The sequence below is a fragment of the Sciurus vulgaris genome (assembly GCF_902686455.1).
Source record: "Sciurus vulgaris genome assembly, chromosome: 10".
NCBI classification, from domain to species: Eukaryota; Metazoa; Chordata; class Mammalia; order Rodentia; family Sciuridae; genus Sciurus; species Sciurus vulgaris.
Window position 1 is genome coordinate 128571445 of NC_136470.1, and position 20949 is coordinate 128592393.

Here is a 20949-nt window from a genome sequence, read left to right on the forward strand (position 1 = left end):
CTTATCTTTGTGCATCTGCTTTATTTCTGTATTCATTCTGATTTATATTTCCTAAAGGTTGTATTGTTGAATGGCATTGTGCTATTTATGCAAATAAAAAGAAATTAACAGAGTACAGTACACTATAGTAAAGAGGCTGCCCTGTGCTGGGATATGGCTCAGTGGTAGGCAGCTTGCCTAGCACACAAGAGACCCTGGGAGGGAGGGAGGGAGGGAGGGAGGGAGGGAGGGAGGGAGGGAGGGAGGAAGGAAGGAAGGAAGGAAGGAAGGAGAGAGGAAGGCAAGCAGGCAGGCAATGGGGAAGGGAAGAAGGGAGCGAGGGAACAAAGATGCATACTAATTTTTTTTAAAAAAAGGAAAGGGGAAAAAAGAGGCTACCTATAAAATTACTGCACAGCCATATCAATGAACTTGACAGAACAAAGTGCAATTTTTAGTAGTCCCCATGTATCTTCTCACCAGAGATCAGCACAAACTGGAACCTCTAATGCTGCCTAAATGATAAATGTTTGAAATACTGCCAAAGTACATGGATTAATTGAGCAAATTTACCTTAATGTCTCTGTGTCTCAATTTCTTTATCTGCAAAACAGTAATAGTACATTTATTTAATTACATGAATCAATACATGTAAAATTACTAGGTCACTACCTAATACAAGGTAAGCAATCAGTATGGGGGGAAAAATCAGTTTGCTAATTTCTCACAACAAATTAATGCTTCCTCCTCCAAAATAAATAATACATAATTTTCATGTCAAAGTGAAAAATAACTATAACAAAAATAGAATTTCAAAACAGGCAAAAACTTCAATTGTGGTTAAGAAATACAAAACTAAAATTAACAACAGTAGGCACCAGTCATTTGTTCATTTCCTTAGCCAGCAAATACTGAACAGCCACTTAAGTTGAAGGAACTAATCCAAAGAAAGGGAATAGCCTAGTGAGTGAGAGAGACTATAATCAACAAACCTTCAAATGTAATTGTTTTATCTTCCCTCCCTCACTCACTCCAAAATGCACAAAAGTAACATTAATGGAATAAAATTACACTTAGATAAACATTATAAAAAGAAATGAGATTGTGATAGAGCCTTCCTTCATTCAATTAAAAATTTTAAAATATGCTATACTGGCTTTGTGCAAAAGTTTATAACCTTGTAATTAAAATATACTTTCCAACAAAAAATATACTTATAAAGCTTTTATATTGTCTTTAAAAATTATTTGCAAATTTTCAATACATGTCTTAAAACCTTCGAAAGTGTCTACAAAGTAAATAAAAGGAGCAAGGAATGTTTCAAGAAGTTGCCATCTTTGGCAGTATTGAGGATTCTGAGATAAACCAGTCATGTGCACTGATGCATTATGTTTATCCAAACTCAACAACTGCACAGTTCTTCCTGTCACCAGGGTCTTCTGCTAGTTAAGAAAATAATAAGTAGGATTTCTTCTTCCAGCTTCATGAACACATTATGTCAAGCTCAAAAAGTCAATCTTTTGACCCCACCATCTGCCATGATCTCTTGTCAGTTTCAGACAATGCAACCCCACAGATGGTCTCAAAATGCAAGCCCTTCTCCATTCCAATCACAATTTAGTAGCTCTGGGTACCAAGCCTTGTAAAATGGTCTACCAATCAAAAATAAATAAATACAGAGAAGAAAGCAAAAATAATTACAGATAAATCTGTAGAATTAAGCAGTAATATCACTTGAATCAGGGCTTGTAGACTTTTTTTGATACTGCCAATAAAAGAGGCTACTAAAAATAAAAATTTAAGAAAAAGCATATTTAAAGAGCAGACATTACTTTTTTTTTTTTTTTTTTTGCGGTACTGAAGATCAAACTCAGGGCCTTGTGCTTCCGAGGCAAGCACTCTACCAGCTGAGCTATCTCCCCAGCCCTACTTATTTTAAATACCCGTTTATTATTCAAAGTTTATAAAATACACAAAACAAGGACTAGGGATGTAGCTCAGTGTTAGAGCATTTGGCTAGCACATGGGAAGCCCTGGGTTGGATCCTCAGCACTGCAAACAACAAAACAAAAATAATAAAGCAAGAAGCAAATATTAGTCATATCCTGAGTACAGATCAGTAGTAGAGTGTGTGCTTAACACATGCAAGGCTGTGGATTGTTGAATCCCTGGCATTAAAACAAAACAAAACAAAACAAAACAACAACTCATCAATACCAGTCATAATCCCACGTATCAGAGGTAACCACAGTAACTTTTGGGCATGATTTCCTTCAGTGTTCCATGTACTTTTTTTGTCAGGGGTAGGCAGGACTGGGGATTAAACGGGGGGGTTGAGGTGGCCACTGGGCTACATCCCATCCCCACCCCTATTTTTGAGACAGTCTTGCTCAATTATCCAGGCTGGCCTTGAACTTGTGATTCTTTTGCCTCTGCCTCCCAAAAAGCCGGGATTACAGGTATATACCTCCACCGTGCTCTCAACTTTTGATACATGGTGTCAGAAGATATTTCCATAGAAGGTGATAGTAAGCAGCTTTCTAAGAACTATCCCACGCACTTCACATGTATGACTTCACATACTTATTACCACGCGTCTATCAGATAAGTATCACTGTTCTTATTTTACAAATTATAAAAGTCTTAGAGAGCCAAGGTAATTCGCCCAGTTCAACCGTACGAAAGACGGTACCCGAATGCCAAAGGCTCTCACCCAGCTGGCACATTCTTAACTGCCGTAACCCTAAACAAAACGTATCTGACAGTATACAATAAAAATATCCTCCAACTATTAAAACAAAATGAAATATAACTATTATTACAATAAATCTAGGGAAAAGGATCACTTACTATGCCCAAAGAATCCTTCAGAATCTATCTCAACATCATCAAGGCGATATATGAAAAACCCAAAGCCAATTTCATAGTAAATGGGAGAAAACTGAAAGCAGTTACTTTAATATATGGAACAAGACAAGGATGTCCACTCTCACCACTATCTAATATCGTGCTAGAAATTCTAGCCAGAGAAATTAAGAGAAATAAATAAAAGGAATAAAAATAGGAAAAGAAGTCAAATTATCACTGTTTGCAGATGATATGATCCTATACTTAGAAGATTCAAAAACCTCCACCAAAAGACTGCTAGCATTAATAAGCAAATTCAGCAAAGTAGCAGATTACAAAATCAACATACAAAAATCAATAGTTGTCCTATATACCAACAATGAACCTGCTGAGAAAGAAATCAGGAAGAGAATTCCACTCACAATTAGCCTAAAAAAATAAATAAATAAAAAATAAAAACAGGAATAAATCTAACCAAGGAGATGAAGGACCTCTACAATGAAAATTAAAGAACACTGAAGAAAGAAATTGAAGACGACTTCAGAAGATGGAAAACCCTCCCATGTTCATGGATAGGCAGAATTAATACAGTTAGAATGGCCCTACTACCAAATATTCAATGCAATCGCCACCAAAGTACCAATGACATTCTTCACAGAACTAAAAAAAAATGCTAAAATTTATTTGGAAGAATAAAAGACCCAGAATGGCCAAAGCAATTCTAAGCTGAAAAAAAGTAACACTGGAGGCATCGCAATACCTGACTTAAAAATGTACTGCAAAGCTATCGTAACAAAAACAGCATGGTACTGGCATTTAAGAAAGACACATAGACCAATGGTACAGAAAAGAAGACACAGACAAACCCACACATCTAACTAAAGTCATCTTGACAAAGATGACCATTTGACAAAGGTGCCAAAAACATACACTGGAGATTGGAGAACAGCCTTTTTAACAAATGATGCTGGAAAAACTGGTTATCCATTATCGACTCACCCTGCACAAAAATCAACTCAAAATAGATCAAGGATCTAGAAATTAGAATAGAAACTATGCCACTCCTAGAAGAAAATGTAGGGTCTACACTATAGAATATAGGCAACAACTTTCTCAGTAGGATCCCCTAAAGCTCAGGAAATAATGTCAAAAGTTAATAAATGTGATGGCATCAAATTAAAAAGCTTCTAGAGCAAAGGAAATACTTAGGAATATGAATAGAGAACATATGGAATGGGAGATCTTGTTAGCTACTCTTCTGACAGGATAAATATCTAGAATAGATAAAGAAAAAAAGCTTTACACACACACACACAAAAAAAATCAAATAACCCAATTAATAAATGGTGAAATGAACTAAACAGATACTTCTCAAAAGAAGAAATACAAATGGCCAACATATACATGAAAAAATGTTCAATATCATTAGCAATTAGGGAACTGCAAATCAACGCTACACTGAGATTTCATCTCACAGCAGTCAGAATGGCCGTCATCAAGAACACAAGAACACTCAAGTGCAGTGGAGCACGCTGGAATCCCAGAGGCTCAGGAGGCTGAGGCAGGAGGACCACAAATTCAAAGCTACTCTCAGCAACTTAGTGAGGCCCTCAAAAACTTAGAAACCATGTCTCAAAATAAAAAATAAAAAGGGCTGGGTATGTGTTTCAGTGGCTAAGAACCCTGGGTTCAATTCCAATAATAATAATAATAATAATAATAAAAATGCTGGACAGGATGTAGAGAAAAAGGAAAACTTTTACACTGTCAGTGGGATTATAAATTAGTACAACCAAATACGGGAATCTGTATGGAAGTTCCTCAAAAGACTAAGCGTAGAACCACCATATGACCCAGTCGGAGCACTCCTCACTATTTATCTAAAGAATTAAAGTCATCATACTATTACTGATACTTGCACACCCATATTTATAGCAGCACAATTCACAATAGCCAAACTATGGAACCAACCTAGGTATCCATCATGGATGGATAAAGAAAATGTGGTATATACACACAATGGAGTTTTATTTAGACATAAAGAAAAATGAAGGGGCTGGGGTTGTGGCTCAGTGGTAGAGCACTGGCCTAGCATGTGTGAGGCATTGGGTTTGATTCTCAGTACCACATACAAATAAATAAATAAAGGTTCATCAAAATATAAAAAGAGGAAAAGAAAATTATTTCATACACAGGAAGATGGATGGAACCTGAGACCATTATGTTAAGCAAGGTAAGCCAAACTCAGAAGGTCAAGGGTCACATATTTTCTCTCATATGTGAAAACTAGAGAAGAAAAAGGAAATGCGGGGAGTGGGGGATCTCATGAAAAGCAAAGGGAGATTAGTAGAGGAAAGAGACCAGAGAGTGGGGCAGGGAGGGAGTAGAGAAGTGCTGGGGAGTAATTTGGTCAAATTCTATTGTTATATTGTGTGTGTGAATGAACATGTTACAAAAAATTCCACTGGTATGGACAATTATAATGTACAGATAAAAAATAAAAATAAAAATTTTTAAAAGTCCTTCAGAATTTCTTATGTCAAATCAACTGCTAATGGCTTGGATTTTTCCCTTATTAAATTTCACTGTATTACATTGAAGTTTTCTTTATTTTTTGAGTAGTAAATTTCCTCTCTCATTTTTCATAGGTACATAGTATTCCTTTACATCATTACACTGTGATTTATTTCACTAACCCCTAACAGTGAACCATTAGATTTCTCAGTTTCCTAAACTGTGACAGTAATAACATCTTAAACTAGTTTTTTTTTTTTTTTTTTTGCTTTTTTAAAAAATATTTTCACTTGTAGATGAACACAATTTCTTTATTTTATTTATTTTTCTATGTGATGCTGAAGATCAATCCAATGCCTCAAACATGCTAGGCAAGTACTCTACCACTCAGCTACAACCCCAGTCCTGTTTTGTTGTTGTTGTTGTTGTTGTTTTGGGGTTATTTTTTGTTTGGTGCTGGGGATTGAACCCAGGGCCTTGTGCATGTGAGGCAAGCACTCCACCAACGGAGTTATATCCCCATCCAGTAACAATATCTTAATGGCTGTGCTCATGTGATATAGCAGGCTCCAGGCTCTGCCTACCTCCCCAGCACTGTGTTGAACCACCTTCCCATCCCACTTCCTGATTCAATTCCACTGGCTTTCTGTTAGTACCTCAAAAATACGCTCCTCCTGCTTCAGGGCCTCCTTCCACCAGGACTTTTACCTGGTAAAGTCTTCCTTCAAATCTCTTCTCAAATGTCACTTCCTCAGAGAAATCATCCTTCTTCCACTCCCCAGATGAGGCCAGAAGTCTCTACTTATCACTCTCTATGATCTCCTTTCACAGTAAACATCAGGTTGTCATGATGTAATTATCTGTATGACTGTCAGATTGCGGTCCATCTCTGCCAATAAAATGTAAATTCCATGAGAGCAGGAACCCTGCTCCTTCTGTTCACTACCACATATCCAGTGCTCGGCACAGGCTTGGAGCTCTAGAAATACTCACTAATGAACTATATAGCAATATTTAATTTATTTTCATTCCTTCTATACAATAATTCTATTTAATGTGACTTGGCAGCAGAAAATGAAAAGACACAGTTAACATAATCACATACCTGAAATGTCAATGAGCTATAAAGCAAAAATGTGTGTGTATGTGTGTGTGTGTGTGTGTGTGTGTGTGTGTATGTTACGGGGGAGCAAAAAAGGAGAATTCTGCCTCTGAGCTACATCCCCAGCCTTTTTTTTTTTTTTTTAAATTGAGACAGTCTTTCAAAGTTACCCAGGCTGGCCTCAAACATGAGATGCTCCTACCGTAGACTCCTGAATAGCTGGAATTAGCAAATTTTGAGTCATTTTCTTATCATGAACAAAAAGTTTTTTAGAACTACCATTATATTTGTGTTCTCATTTTTGAAAAAGTCAAAATGGAAAAAATATTTGTAAGAGACACTGAATTTCACTAATTTAAAAAGATTTTTAGATGGAACAATACCTTTATTTTGTTTATTTTTATGTGGTGCTGAGGATCAAACCCAGTGCCTCACATTTGCTAAGGCAACTGCTCTATCAATGAGCCACAATCCCAGCCCAAATTTCACTAATTTTAATGCGACAAGAATAATAGACAAGAGTACATTTTTAAAGAATAATTTTTGTATTATTATTATTATTATTATTATAGGCTACTCTCTCATAGAACCAAGACCTTTTTTTGTTTGTTCATTTAGTTTTTTGTGGTGCTAGGGATCAAAGCCAGGGCCTCACACATTGCTAGGCAAATGCTCTACCACTGAGTCACATCCCCAGCCCAACATTTTACACTTTAAAAATAGAAAAATAGGGCTGGGGAGATAGCTCAGTCTGTAGAGTGCTTGCCTTGCAAGCACAAGGCCCTGGGTTCGATCCCCAGCACCGCAAAAAAAAAAAAAAAAAAAGAAAAATACTGAATTATTTTATATTCACTGATTACTTTTTAAATTTAAATTTAAAAATTCCAGATTTCCATACACTTTTAGCCAAACTTTTCATAATGATAAAATGTGGCTAACACTATGATCAATATCACCACAAGCATGCACAGAAATAATGACTTCTATTATCTTAGCACTCCTTCATTTACTTCATTTACTTATTGATTGCTAGCTGCATGTCAAATATAGAATAGCAAAGATGTTGAGTCTTCAGTGCAAAGATGCTGAGCATTAAAAAGATAAAAGGGAAACAATGACACAGTCCCTGTCTTCAGGGAACCTACACTTTAAGCATGAAAGGATGCATCCAAAAGTGAATTCCACAATTACCTACTTAATGACAATACAAGTGCTACGACACACACAGCAGATGCACAGGAACAGGTAAAACAAGGGACGTGAACTCTGGTAGTGTTACGGAAGACTTTCCTGAGGAAGTAAAATTTGAACTGAACACACCTAAATAAAACACATACCAAAAAAACCAAAGCTGAGTAAACTACTGGCAAAGAGAAAGGGATACCTACGAGCCAAAAGGAACAGCGCAGGTGAAAGAACAGGAAGAAGAGCGTAAGGGAAGTTCCAGGAACTGAAGGAAGTACTTGTGCTGCTAAAGATGGGACTGCAAGCAAGACACCGCCTACCCCTGCTCCAGGTTAGTGCAAAGCCTCTGAAAGGTTTCAAGTGGAGAACTGCAGTTATCTGAACCAGAGGTTCTAAATTCTGTTTTCCAAACACTAAGTAAGAATTATTTGCATCCCCCACAACCCTGGTGGTACTGGAGATTGAGCTCAGGGATGTTCTACCACTCAGCTACTTTCCCAACCCTCTTTGTTTTTTTTATTTTGAGACAGGGCCTCGCTAAATTGTTGCGGCTGGCCTCAAACTTGTGATCTCCCTGCCTTGGCCTCCTGAGTGGCTGGGATTAAAAAGAGATGTGCACCACCATGCCCACTGCATTCTAATTCTTCAAAAAAACCGTGATATTAGCAATATTTTATAATTCTTTAATAAAAGAAAAATTCTCTCATTTCTTGACTGTACCAGGTAAGTTTATATTCACCATCTATAATCCACTTACTAGCAATCAAACTACCTTAACCAACTGGAACAAAACTCTAAGCTTAAAAATAAGAGATAAAAAAAGTTCCCAGTGTGCTCCAATAAACTTTCACCAAACCCAAGCACTAGTAACTCACGTTCTCAGGCCTTCCTTCATGTTATTCATTTTATTTAACATAGTTCTTAATCAATTTGCTTAACTTGATTTTCAGACTAGAAGTCAATCATATTCAGCAGAAAGGATGTGGTATAGGGAACTAACAGCTAGGTGCTGTTGTAGATGAGCACACTAACAAAGCAACTGTCCATTGGCAGCTTAATACTAAAGGGCAATTACACACACAGTTATATGTCACCAAGTAAATTCCCTAAAAAGAATTCCTCCCTCATTCCTGGACAAAACTCAATTATTGAAATGATTAGACTGATGTATTCCTATACATGCTTCTACATAAAACGTAAAGGATATTTTCATTTCAAACACATTATCGATATTTATTATTTGTTATTAACTATTAAGAACAAGTCTACAAGATAATAACCATTTCTGCCTCTCTCCAAAGAATCAACAGAAGATGAGATCATTCAAATTTAAAACAAAATCACATTCCAAGATCCTGCCAAGAGCCTAACAGAAAGGTTCTTTTATCAAGCAGCACATGCCCAAGTCTAAACCATGAATTCAGTTCTGCACAATGCCTACATGGATTAGATCACCTGTTGCACACATGCTGCTTGGCAAAGCCTCACTTCCAGATCAGCACAGCTTTAGATTAGTAACACAACTGTTCAGACTTATCCTTACTTGATCCATCACAACAGGCTTGATGAGTGTTTCAAATAGCATTTTTGTGTTAATATAAGTTTGAAGACAAAGTACTGTACAAAGGACTATGTAAGCATGATGTTCAATTTACCCAAGGAAAGGAAAGGAGACAAAAAAAATTGCAGCCAAAAGGAAGCAACCTGGGGCTAGGAGTGGATGTAGTTCAGCAGTAGAGAGCTGCCCACCACACGTGAGGCCCTGAGACGGAGTCCCGTGCCACCAATGCCCACCTCCAACAGCAGAAGCAACCTGAGAAGAAAAAAGCACACATTCTAATTCTAATGTGAAACACTACTGTAGTCAGAAAAGTGCCCAATCTGTGTTCAAACGAAAATGAAATAATTAATTTTTATAATCAGCATCATCTTAAGAGTTATTTAATGGGCTTGGGAGATAGCTCAGTCGGTAGAGTGCTTGCCTTGCAAACGTAAGGCCCTGGGTTCGATTCCCAGCACCGCAAAAAAACAAAAAAACAAACAAACAAAAAAAAAAAAAAACCAAAAAACAAAAGAGTTATTTAATAAGTATTTCCCCAAAGTAACCGTACAGAATAGTTACCTCCATTTTACAGGAGGGAAAAGTGAGCCACAGGGCAGGTTTAAATAACCTATCCTTCATACAGAACCAAAATTTACAATAAAGTTTAGATAAATGAGATGTTAACCAAATATTTGGTCCATGTCATTACAAGTTCTAACCGTTTTTCATTTTAAAGTAATTTAAGATTTTGAAAACACTTAAAGGATGTTCATGGCATTTGTAGATGTTTAAGAATACATGTTAAGTATTAAATTGTATAAAAAGATTCAAAGGAAACTTACGGTAAAATGGTAAAGTATAAGAACACTTGTTTTACCTGCAGCACTTGATTTTTTTTCATGTAATATTTACTGAAATTCTAAAATTCACATGACAGAATATGATGGAGGTATGAAATATTGACTAACCAAAGGTAAGTAGTAAAGGTTGTCATCAATTTTCTCAAATTTCAAGCAGGGAAAAGGGAAACAATAAACATGCTCACTGTAAAACAATCCAAATATATAGAAAAGCTCAAAAAAAAGAAAGAAAAATTATTTTAAATCCTATCACTGAGAGAAAAACCTTATGTTATTTGTACATATACTTTCAGGTACATATATATGCACAAATGTATACTTATATGTAAATGTAATGTTTATATAAAAGGGACAAAAGTAAGTCATATATTCTATTATTGCCAACTTGACTCAAGATGTCCTATTGAGGCCTCCATAATAAAGATCTGTGTATTTCAAAAATTCTTCCAACAAAAAAAATTTAAGGGCTGGGACATAGTTCAGAGGCAGAACACTTGCCTAGCCTACACAAGGCCCTAGGTTACATTCCCAATTAAAAAAAAAAAAGCCAGTAGTTCAAAATAAAAATACAAAGCAAGCCTTCCTCAAATACTGCCCTCTCCACCTTCTCTGTATTTCTTAATACCACATGATGAGTACCATTAATGGAAATGTCATTAAATTTATATTTGTGTTCTTGGTATGTATGTGTGTGTTACATATATGGTATATTTATATATATTTATTTAAACACTACTAGGGATGGAACCCAGGGGTCAATCTACCACTGAGCTACATCCCCATCCCCCCCGTTTTCAAATTTTTTATTTTGAGACAGGGTCCTCCTAAATTGCCCAAGCTGGTCTTCAGTTTGCCATTCTTCTGCCTCAGTGCCCCCTCCCCGAGTAGCTGAGATTACAGGCATGTGCCATCATGCCTGACTCTAAAAAAACTTTAAATTACAGATGATACCTGAAAACATTGTGGTTACAAAGAAAATCCCCCTATCTGAACACTTTAAATCTCATTTGTAAATTTCATTGTAGACAGATGTCCACGCAGAGAGTTCGTTCTATGCATTTTCATATAAGTATTTCCATGTAGAGAAATATCATTTTTGGCATTTTAAAATATTAGTCTTGTTAAATGGTATCATACTGTAATTTTTTTTTTTTTCATTTACCAAAGATAGATATATTATCACTGATTTTTAAATGTTACAGTCAAGCATCTTAATTCTGGTAATCAACCTATACATGTGTACTGTGCTTATATCAATCTGTACATGTGATAACACATCACAGGACTATATAAACACATAAGAAAGCAGTGGAACATGCCCGTAATCGCAGCTATTCCTAAGGCAAAAGGATCTTGAGTTCAAGGTCAGTCTGGGCAACTGAGACTCTACCTCAAAAAAAAAAAAAAATTGAAAGGGGGAGCTAGGAGACAGCTCAGTGGTAGAGCACTTGCCTCACATGCATGAAGCTATGGACTCAATCCCCAGTACCACCAAAAAGTAAAATAAGACACAAAAAAGGCAAGTGTATACAAAAACTGGTGAAATCCAAGTAAGATCTGTAAGATCTGTAGTCTAGTTAACTGTGTTGTGTCAGTGTCAATTTCCTGGTCTTGATAATGTACTATAGCTAATCACATGCTATCACTTGGGAGAAGCAGAGTGACAGGGCTACGGGACCTCTCTGCACTAGTCTTGCAACTTCTTTTGAGTCTATAATTATTTTAAAATAAAGTAAAAGAGATAACAACTGTGTAACTTTTATATTTAATTTCATTTAATAGTTAATATAACAACATGGTAAAAAGGAGGAGAAGCCAGAAATATAAAAAGGTATGCAGTGAAATGTCATTCTCCCAGAATGTCCCCCCATCTCCTAATTACCACCTACTCCACTTACATCTCTGCTTGATAGTCACGGTCCCAGTCCTTATGTTTCTGGTATATTTACCTCAGGTTTCTTTAAACATATACAAACAATACGAAAATATTCTACTTTTCCTTTTTTTTTTTTTTTTTTTCTTTTTTCCTCCAGTGCTGGGGATTAATCCTAGGACCTCAAACATGTTAGGCAAATACTCTACCTTTCAGCTACATACCCACTACCTACTTTTTTCATGTTTCGTAAAGCTGAGTATATTGTTCTGTACTTTGCATTTAACAATACAATTGAGTTGGTTTTTTTTTTTTTTTTTTAAGTTTTGTGTGTGTGTGTGTGTGTGTTTGTTTTGTTTTGTGGTGCTGGGGATCAAACCCCCACACACACACAAAAAAAAGCACTTTACCGACTGAGCTATATCCCCAGCCCCTTGTTTTTTGTTTATCATATATCACATTTTTCCTCCCTGGGGTTCCAGGAATCAAACCCAGGGCCCACCAAGACCCAGTGCAAGCTCCCCGAGGCAAGCACTCTATCCCTGAGCTACAGCCCCCGCCCCCAGGTTTGAGATTGCCATAGCAATACAAAAAGAACATCTGCATTCCCTCTTACATCAGCTAATATGCCGTTATTATTCAACTTAAAAAGGAATGAAATTCCCATATGTGCTACAAAATAGATGAAGTTTAAGTGAAATAGCTAAAACGAAATAAGCTAGTCACAAAATAACAACTACAGCAGGATTCAACTTGTAGGATGTAACTGGAGGCGCCTAACTCAGACCGGCTAGAACGCGGCGGCCAGGGACTGGGGGGTGGCGGGCGGGGAGGAATGAGGAACTGCTGCTTAATTGGTCCTGAGCTCCGGTTTTGCAAGACAAAAGGTTCTGGAGATGGATGGTGGCAATGGTTACACAATAGTACAGATGTACTTCAAAAAACTAAACTGTGCACTTTAAAATAGTTAAGATAAAAATAGTTAAAATAGTAAACTTTGTTATATGCACTTTACAACAATAAGAAAGTATAGCTCAGCGGTAGAACACCTGCCTGGCATGTGAGAGGCCCTGGGTTCAATCCCCAGTACTACAAAAACAAAAACAAGGATAAAAAGCAAGCACAGAACTATCAAGTTCTATTAAAAAAAAAAAAAAAAAAAAGCAACACCCGACCCTCCCAAAAAAAAAAAAAAAAAAACATTATCTACATAGAAATGACTATTGAACTGCACAAGATTTCTCAAGAACAATGACAACAAAAACCAAGTAAAATAATACCCACAAGGTGCTAAGGTAAAATATTAACCTAGAATTCCAAACTATCTTTCAAAAATGAGGGTGAAATAAACACATTTCCAGAAAGATGATCTCAGCACATTCAATTAGGAAACTTTTAAAGGCTGTACTTCAGGAAAATGGAAACCACACGAAATTCAAAATGAATTCAAGAAAGGGGAAACACAAAAATAAAAAATAAAAATAAGAGTATATGTGAAAAAAAATCATCTGTATGACAGTTGTACTAATTTTAGAAGTTGAAATAAAGGAGGGAAAACAGAAGGAAATGTAGCCTAGACAACAATAACATAAGAAGAAAGAAGTTTTTCACTGGCATTAAAAAAATCTAAAGGTCCTATATTATTAAGAAAATACTGTTTTAAATGAAATACGCTTGCTAAAAATTTACAGAACCACTAAATATATAAATGGAATTACAGGTAAATCTCATTTGTGATTAGTAACAAATCAATGCAGATCAAAACAAAAATAAAAAAATACTGGGACTTGGGGCTGGGTTGTAGCTCGGGTACAGCACTTGCCTAGCATAGGTGAGGCACTCGGTTCGATTCTCAGCACCACATATAAATAAATAAAATGAAGGTCCATTGACAACTAAAAATATTTTTTTTAAATATTTGGACAATATAGAGGCAGAGAAAACCCAATAGCAACAAAGACTGAATACCTGGAAATGAATTTAACAAGAAAGGCATAATACCTACGTGAAGGAATTTTTAAAACAGTTAAAGCTGGATATGGTGGTACACACCTGTAGTCACAGCTACTGGGAAAACTGAGGCAGGGTCAGAGTGGGGTAACTTGAACCCTGGAGTTTGAGGCCAGCCTGGGCAACTAGCAAGAATCCACCCACCCCCCACTCCATCCATCAAAAAGAAAAAAAACAAGAAAAGAAAGGAATAAGAAATAACATACAGTTTACACAAAGGCCTGCATACATATACCACATTACTGTAACAGACAAAAAGTGCAAATAGCCCCAAAGTCCACCAAAATAATGAATAAACAAAATATGGTATATAGAGACAATGGAATATTTGGCAATGAAAAGGGAATGACTGATACCATGAATAAGCCTTCAAAATGTTATGCCAACAAAAAGGACCAGTCACACAAGGTCACATATTTTATGGTTCCATTTGTATAAAATATTCAGAATAGTCACATTTATTGAAACAGAAAGATTAGTAGTTAACAGGGATGAGGAGAATGGGATGGGGAGTGACTGGTAAGAGGTATGGGGTTTCTTTTGTTTGTTTCTTTTTTTAATAAAATCTCTCCCAAAACCATCAACATTTTTTAAAATATGGAACACTTGATGAACTTGCATATCATCCTTGCACGGGGTCATGCTAATCTCTTCTGTATCGATCCATTTTTAGTATATGTGCTGCCCAAGCAAGCACTGGGCATGGGGTTTCTTTTCAGAGAGATGAAAATGTTTCAGAATGAAGTAGAGATAATGGTTGCGCATATTTCTGAATATACTAAGAACAACAGAACTATATACTTTAATAAGTTAATTTTATCACACCTGAATTTTCACAAAAATATAACTGTTTAAACAGAAACCTATATAAGAAAATTTTTCAAATGACCCACAAAGAGGACTGTGGGTATAGCTCACTGGTAGAGAGTAAGCTTAGAATGAACAAGGCCCTGGGTTCAATTCCCAGCATTAAATAAATAACCCTAAAAGACAAACAATGGAAAAACACAATATTCTTGAAGAAGATAACTCACTAAAGTAATTTTTAAGTTCAATGTAATCTCAGCAAAAACACTAACAAGTCATCTTCAGATCTGTATGAGTTGATGCTAAAACTGATAAGGGTACACACCTATAATCCCAGGTACTCCCTTAGGTTAAGGCAGAAAGATCATGAGAAGCCAGCCTGGATAACACAGCAAGATCCCATCTCAAAAGAAATAAATAGGGGCTGGGGTAGTGGATCAGCGATAGAGCACTTGCCTAGCAAGTGTGAGACACTGGGTTCAATCCTCAGCACCACATTAATAAAAAAACAAACAAATAAATAAATAAAAAATGAATAAAATAAATGGTCTATCAACATTTAAAAAATATTTAAAATAAATAAATAAATACAATTGATAGAGAAACAGTGGGGATATAGGTTAGTGGTAAAATGCTTTACCTAATCCCAGCACCACCATAAAAAATAACTGACATAAAAAAAAATGCAAGAATAACTAGAAAATGACTGAAAAGGAAAAACAACAAAGACAGGCTAGCCTTACCAGACATTAAGACATACTATAAAACACCTACAGTTAAAATGTTGGGATACAAGTTCATGAACAGACCAAAAGATCAGATCAGAGAAACAGAACAGAAAATCCAGAATTAGACCAAAATACATAAGGAAATACAGTATGTAACAAAGGTGGTATCTCCAATCACTGGACAAAGACAGACCTTTTTTTCCAGATGATTTTTTTGCAAATTGTGGCAAAATACACATAACATAAAATGTAACGCCTTAATCATTTATATGCAGTTCAGCGATGTTAAGTATATTCACATTATTGTATGATCAATCTCCAGAACCCTTTCGTTTTGAAAAATTTAAACTCTGTACCCATTAAAACATAAATTCCTCATTCACTCCTGCCCTCAGCTCCTGGAAACTATCCTTCCACTTTGCACCTCTGAATTAGACTACTCTAGGTACCTTACATAAATGGAATCATACGATATTTGCATGTCTGTTATGGGCTTATTTCAATTAGTATAATGGTAAACTTCATTCAGTTGTAGCATGTTGGAATTTTTTAAAACATTAAATCATATTCCCACGTATGCATATACCACATTTGGTTAGCATCTTTCAATGGATATGCGTTGCTTCTACATTTTAATCACTGAAAACATGGGAGTACAGAGAGCACCAAGTGACCCTGTTTTCAATTCTTTTCAGTATATACTCATAAATGAAGTTGCTGTCATATGGTAATTCTTTTTTTTTCTTTCTTTCAGCCACGCTGGGGATCAAACCCACAGCCTCACACTTACTAGGCAAATACTCTACCACTGAGCCACATTCCTAACTCTTATTTTTTTTTAAATACTTTTTTAGATGTTGATAGATCTTTTCTTTTGTTCATGATTTATATGTGGTGCTGAGAATCAAACCCAGTGCCTCACACATGCCAGGCAAGTGCTCTACCACTGAGCCACAACCCCAGCCCCCTTGTTTTTAATATTTGAGGAACCACAATACTGCTTTCTACAGCAGCTATATCATTTACACTCCTACCAGCAGTGCCCGAAGGATTCAATTTGGGAACAGACCACATCTTTTCTGATATATCAATACATTTTCTTTCTCCTTCTTCTTTTTTATTTTTTGGATATGAAGAGGTATATCTCATTATGTTTTACTTTATTAGTTGTAGATGGACACAATATCTTTATTCATTTTTTTAATGTGGTGCTGAGGATTGAACCCAGTGCCTCATACGTGTGAGGCAAGTGCTCCACCGAGCTACAGCCCCAGCCCTCATTGTGATTTTGATTTATATTTTTTTTTTCACTGCATGATTGTTTATTTAAAATATTATGACTCTGGATGTAAATACATATGGGCTTACATAATTTATGGTTATTGATTTATAATTTCTTAATGATTAGAAATATTGGGAATATTTTTATGTTGGTCATTTTTATTGTGCTTATTGGTCCTCTGTACATCTTTGGAGGAATATGTATTTGAAACCTTGGGCTTATTTTTTAATCAAGCTGTTTGAGTTTTGATTGTTGAACTATCAGAGACTTTTCTTGGGGGAGGCAGTACTGAAGACTGAACCCAGGGGTGCTCTATCACTGAGCTGCATTGTACTGAAGACCTTTTCACATTTTGAGACAGGGTCTCATTAGGCTGCAGAGTCTCACTAAACTTTCAACCCTCCTCTCTCAATCCTCCAAGGAGCTGGGATCATAGGCTTGTACCACATGCATGGCTATAGGAGTTCATTATATATTTTAAATATTAACCTCATATCAAATACAATTTTCAAGTATTTTCTGACATTCCATGGTTGCCTTTCACTCTGCTGATGGTATCCTTTGATGCATAAAAGTTTAGTTTTGATGTAGTCCAACTTATTTTTTTCTTCATTGCCTGGCTTTTGGTAATCATTGCCAAATCCAATGTATAAAGACTTTCCCATGTTTTCTTCTAATCATTTTATAATTTTAGTTCTTACATTTGGGCCTTTGATTCATGTTAATTTTTGCATATAGTATAAGGATCTAACTCTATTCTCTTCCATATGAATATATAGTTTTCCTAACATGATTTGCTGAAATGATTGTCCTTTCCTCATTGAATAGTCTTGGCACCCGTGTTAAATATCATTTGCCCATACATATCTGGGTTTGTTTCTGGGTTATTTTATGTCTGTGTCTATGCCAAAACCACGAGTTTTGATTACGGTAGCTTTGTAACCAGTTTTTTAATTTTTCTTTTATTTATTTAATTTTTTTTTGGTACCAGGGATCGAACTCAGGGGCGCTCGATGACTGAGCCACATTCCCAGCCCTATTTTGTATTTTATTTAAACACAGGATCTCACTGAGTTGCTTAGCACCTTGCTGTTGCTGAGGCAGCTCTGAACTCAAGATCCTCCTGCCTCATCCTCCTGAGCTCCTGGGATTATAGGCCTGTGCCACTAGTTTTAAACCTGGTAAATGTGAGATTTTCAACTTTGTTCCTTTCCACAATTGTTCTGGTTATTCAGGGTCCCTGGAGATATCATATAAATTTTAGAATGGGTTTTTTTATTTCTGGCCCAAAAAAGGTGTCATTGGAATTTTTACAGGAATGGCATTGAATCTGTATCTTGCTTTGGGTAATACTGACATCTTAACAATATGAAGTCTTCAAGTGCAATAACTCAGGACATCTTTCCATTTATTTCTTTCTTTCAGCAAGGTTTTGTAGTTTTCAGTTTATAAGCCTTTCCCCTATTTTGTTTAAAGTATTTTTAATATTGTCATACATTGTTTTTTCAACTTCCTTTTTGATACGTTAGTATATAGAAGTGAAACTGATTTTTGTGTGTTGATTTTGTATTCTGTCACTTTGCTGAATTTGTTTATTAGTTCTAACAGATTTGGGAGTTTTGTTAATCTTCAGGGTGTTCTCATATAGGACCATGTCATCTATGAAGAGTGATAATTTTACTTTCTCCTGTCTAATCTGGATGTCTTTTATTTCTTTTTCTTGTCTAACTGCTCTGGCTGGGACATCTAGTACTAGGTCAGAAGTGGTGAAAGTGGACATCATTGTCTTGTTCCTGATCTTAGAAAAAATTTCAGTCTTTCACCCTTGAGTATGATGTCAGCTGTATGTCTTTCATATATGCCATTATTATATAGAGGCAGTTTCCTTCTATCCCTACTTTCTTGAGTGTTTTTATCATAAAAAATTATGATAAAATTGTTAAATTCCATCAAGATTATTTTGATTATTTCTATAACAATGGAAAGGACTGTGTATGCGCGCGCACGTGTGTGTGTGTGTGTGTGTGTGTGTGTGTGTGTGTGTGTTACTTGAGATTGAAACTAGGGACTCGTGCATGCTAGGCAAGTACTCTACCATGGAGCTACATTTTCTACCCTTTCTATTTTAATTTGAGACAGGATCAGGGTAAGTCATCCAGGCTGGCCTGAAACTTGCAATTCTCTTGGCTCAGTGTCCTGAGTAGGTGAGAAGATGGACTTTTTAATAAAAAAATGGTGATGAATAGTTATTTGGAAAATGATAAAATTAAATCCACATTTTACAACGTATGAATACATGAATGAACTCCAGAAGGATTAAGCAACTAAATGTAAAACATTAAATCAAGGAGCTAGGGCTGGGGCTGGGACTGGGACTAGGATTGGGGCTCGGGTTCAGTGGCAGAGCACTTGCCTAGCACGTGTTGAGGCACTGGGTTTGATCTTTAGCACTGCATAAAAATAAAGAAATAAAATAAAGACATGTTGTCCATACACAACTACAAAAAATTTTCAAAAAAAGACATGAAAGCAAGTAAATACCAACTTAACCAAACTGAGAAAAGAAAAAGATCAATAATAAAAAACATCAATATGATTAACTCTTTAACATAATGCCCTGTGAAAGAAAGATGCATCATTTTTTGTTTTATTTTTTACCCAAATATACCACAAATATTGGACATCCCCAAATAAAAGAACATTCTGAACAGTAGTATCAAGGTCATGAAAGACAAAGAAAAACTAAAGGGTATTAGACAAAAGAAAAGACTAAGGAGAAACTGAATGTAATGCAGACTTTAGATAGGATCTTGGAACAGAAAAAATATCATCAGTGGAAAAACTGGCAAAATTCAAATCCGGCCTGCATTTTTAAGTTAATAATATTATACATTATCATATTACCCTTGATAATTATACAGTCACACAATGCTTAATAAATGGAATAATTCTGAGAAATATGTTATTAGGTGTTTCCTTACATCATGTGAACATCATAGATGATAACCACAAAACCTAGATCACATAGCCTACTACACATGAGACTATATGATGCAGACACATGGCACAACCTATTGCTCCTAGAGCTATGATGAACAAAATATGAGATTAAATCAGGCACAAGAGAGTCAATAAACATGAGATACACAAGGCTGCTGCCAGCATATGGAGGAATACTGTTTTACAGCAAAAATATTTTTTGGTGGTACTGGGGATTGAACCCAGTGGCACACTACAATTAAGCTACATTCATATCTCTTTTTATGTATTTATAAAGTTGCCCAGGCTGGCCTCAAACTGGTGAACCTCCCACCCCAGACTCCTGAGTTGCTAGAATTACCGGCATACATCACTGTGCCTAGTATTACAGCAAGCAAACTTTTTTTTTTAAGTAGAAGGAATAGACTCTAAAATAAGAAGTATAGTACAGTAACTACATAAGTCAGTAATGGTCATTTATCATCAAACACTATATGCTACGATTTGCTGAAGACATGATCCTATATTTAGAAGATCCAAAAAACTCTAGAAAACTTCTAGAACTAATAAATGAATTCTGCAAAGTAGCAGGATACAAAATCAATATGTGTAAATCTAATGCATTTCTATTCACAAGTGATGAATCCTCTGAAAGAGAAATTAGGAAAACCACTCCATTCACAATAGCCTCAAAAAAATACTTGGGAATTAAACTAAAACAAAAGAGGTGAAAGACCTCTACAATGAAAACTACAGAACACTAAAGAAAGAAACTGAAGAAAACCTTAGAAGATGGAAAGATCTCCCATGTTCTTGGATAGGCAGAATTAACATTGGCAAAATGGCCATTCTATCAAAGGCACTATACAGATTCAATGCAATTCCAATTAAAATCCCAATGACATTCCTCATAGAAATAGAGAAAGCAATCATGAACTTCATCTGGAAGAACAAGAGACCTCGAATAGCCAAAAAAAATCCTGAGTAGAAAAAGTGAAGCAGGAGGTATCACAATACCAGACCTTAAACTATACTACAGAGCAATAGTAACAAAAACAGCAGGATATTGGCACCAAAATAGACAGGCAGACCAATGGTACAGAATAGAAGACACAGAGACAAAACCACATAAATACAGTCACCTTATACTAGACAAAGCAGCCAAAAACATACAATGGGGAAAAGATAGCTTGTTCAACAAACGGTGCTGGAAAAACTAGAAATCCATATGCAGTAAAAT

The 20949-nt window shown here is 35.9% G+C and overlaps 1 protein-coding gene across 1 annotated transcript in view; it reads right to left on the bottom strand.

Annotated features, from left to right (window-relative positions):
* TFDP2 (transcription factor Dp-2) overlaps positions 1-20949 on the bottom strand; it is a 166226-nt gene that overhangs the window by 136326 nt on the left and 8951 nt on the right. The window contains 1 exon segment of the mRNA XM_079101091.1: positions 553-582. The gene's annotated coding sequence lies outside the window, so the exon portion shown is untranslated.